The following is a 3,056-nucleotide window of genomic DNA, read 5'->3' as shown; positions in this document are numbered from 1 at the left end:
GCAAGAGCATTTTGAGCTGAGAAATTCACAAATGGGCCACTTCTCTCACCTCAGCAGGAGTGCACTCTAGGCTGAGGTCTCCACAGAGAGTGGAGCCCGCACCTCTTCCCTTGGGGATTTATGGTGGAACGGGGGTGTACAATTTGGGAACTCTCTGTCCGCCAGCATTTTGTGGGGTCACATGCCAGTGGCTCAGACAAGCAAGCTGGACCTGGTGCTCCCCGGATAAGAGAGGGGTGCAGAAGGACACAAGGGAGAAGGCTGGGAGCTGGACTCAGGTGGCAAGGAAGCCCATGCAGACATATCTGATGGGAAAGTGTGGTGGGGTACTGAGGAACAGGAATCTGGGAGTGCGCCCATCCCCCCCACTGGAGAACGGCCATGTTGCGTAAGGATGTGGCCTAGCCCCTAGGCCATGACAAGCAAATGTCTCAGACCCAGGCACACCCACTGACTGGGTGCTACGGCCCCTCCCCCCACCCATTGTAACAGGGAGAGCAGTTTGAGCCGAGAAGTTTGCGAGTGGCCACTGCTCTCCAGCGGGTGCGCATGCTCCAGGCTGAGGTCCCCATAGACAGTGGGACCCACACCTCTTCTTTGAGGACTGGTAGTGAACAGGGGTGCACAATCTAGGAATTCACCACCCGTCAGTGTTTCACAGAGACACATGCTAGCGGGAGGGACACACAGACCAGGGGGAGGTTTGAGAGCTGGACTCAGAAGGAGAGGGAGCACATGTGGACTGAACTAATGGGAGTGTGCTGTGGGGGTCCAAGGAGTGGCGATTTTGGAAAGCCCCCACCCCACCCCACAGAAAAACTGTGCTACTGGATAAGGGCAGAAAGATCCCAGCCCGGGCCTTAGCACTCAAGTGTTTAGGCACTTCTCTCATGAACAACCCTCCGGATTTGGAGAGCTTATTCTGACCCTCCTGCCGTCAGTTCCCCCTGCTGGCCAGAAAACTAAATTCTGAACCTCACCCAGGCTTTGCATTCGTTGCTATTTCGAGCTGTCTGTACTGCCTTTGTTCCTCAATGGAGCTCATATAAGAAAGTAACACGAATTTTTGACATATCCACGGTTTCACAAAAATTGCTTTGAAAAAATTTTGAAAGATAAGCAGAAGCCAAAACGTGTGTTTGCAAGACAGAGGATATACCTTCACAATAAAAATAAAACAAGAAGTGTCAAAGTGAAATGTCAGAGATATCAACTGTCAAATTTAGTACTTAAGGAAATCGGACATTTCATACTTAATCTAAGGATTAAACAAGATAATTTATGTGAAATGCTTGAAATGGTAAGAATTTAAAATAGATACAGATGTAGATATAGAAAATAAATAACTATGAGGTAAAGATACACACATATATACAAATGAGCAAACACGTAGACAGATAAATGAACACACATAGAAGTGAGCCTACACGTACATAGCCTGATGCTTACCCTAAACCTCAAGAAAATCATTTAGGCCCTGGAATATGCTCAAATACCATAATACCAACCCAACCACACAGAATGACAACTTATTCTTTTTCCAATGAGTTTGAGAAAGTTGGGTAAAACCATGTAAGGAGAAAGCAGCAGCACCTTGACGACATTCGTTTTTACTGCAAAAGGCTCTGGAGCCACCTTGTGGCCACAAAGCACATCAGGCCCCACCAAATCAAGTTCCACGGAAGCTGTGATGTCTTAGCTTTTTCCACAGACCTCTTTTAATACTGATGAGTAGTTTCCTTGATTGATAACTGGAAGAAGAACCCTATCCCATCTCAGAAGAAAACAATGCATGAAGCTCACTGTGTTGTCCACAAACCTATATCAGTGTTTTTTTACTGAATTAATCTAACTAACCCTCTCCCTGTGAAGCTCACAGTGGGTTCTTAAGGATTCAGCTACCAAAACATGGGAGAGATAGGCATGTTACAAGACTGACTAGAAAGCGATCAGAAAAGAGTTACAACAGAGATGTGTACAAATGAAGTACACAGAAATTATGGCTTTTGAGGAAGCTAACCAGGATTTTTAAAATAGAACTGAGAAGAGCCCTACAGCAAGGGCTGGGTGGGGAAATTCAATTCAATGAATTTTTTGAGCTCCAGCTACTATGAGTCATGGTCTCTTCTAAGGGATAGAGATATGAAAATGGCTAACACCTTAAGAAGCACACCTAGGAAAAATCTTCAGAAAGTACTAAAGAATCAGAAGCAGTACACTGTTAGAAATTTCCCGGTTATCCCACATAAGCAATAGGTCTAGGGGAGGAACCCTAGTAAATTTATAAAGGTAATTCCTGAACATAAAAATGTTGCTAGCCATAGGGAAAACTTAATTTAACTTAATTTTGGAGAGAGAACAAAACCATCCTCTCCAGTGAAAAAGCTTTCACTCTTCTGCAGCCAAGTTCAAAACATCCACTACTCCATTATATCTTCCCTAACCAGATAAATCCCAAATCAGTGTACTATCCCTTCTATGAATTTTAGGCACCCCCGGTCCTTATCTTATTACCCAGAACTTTATTCTAAGTGACTGAATTCTTTTCCAGTGAACTCAATTATTCATACATCTTGCCTCTTCGTTTCACCCAAATACATGTGGAAGATGTGGAACAAGTCCTCAATTTTTGCACTTCCAAAGTACATACCCTCCATCCCCTTCAGCTGGTCTTGACTCCCATCAGTCATGAGCTCATTTATTGCTCTTCACCCCTCTCCGCAAATCTGTACACACCTCAACTCAAATTTCTCTTCTGTCTCCTAATCCCTAAGAAAGATGTGTTCTGCTTCTGTTCAGAGATGATCTTTCCACCATGTTCAGGATTTCCTCTCTTCACTTTTCTCCAGTACCTAACTTCATTGATTATCCTCTCTTTTTCATATACCTTCAATCTCTCTCTCTATGTAGTTCTCTTCCTCCCAGGCTATAGAGGGAATTTAATCTCTCTCACCCTTAAGAGACCATTCTCCAGCTGCTGCCCCAACTCTCTCCTTCCTTTCTTCTCCAACCTTTCTGGAAGGTATGGTCATGGTCTTCACTCTTTCCTTCTCCAG

The sequence above is a fragment of the Propithecus coquereli genome, unplaced genomic scaffold, assembly GCF_000956105.1.
Source record: "Propithecus coquereli isolate 6110/MARCELLA unplaced genomic scaffold, Pcoq_1.0 Scaffold382, whole genome shotgun sequence".
NCBI classification, from domain to species: Eukaryota; Metazoa; Chordata; class Mammalia; order Primates; family Indriidae; genus Propithecus; species Propithecus coquereli.
The sequence above is the reverse complement of the archived record's forward strand: the minus strand, read 5'-3'. Positions refer to the sequence as shown.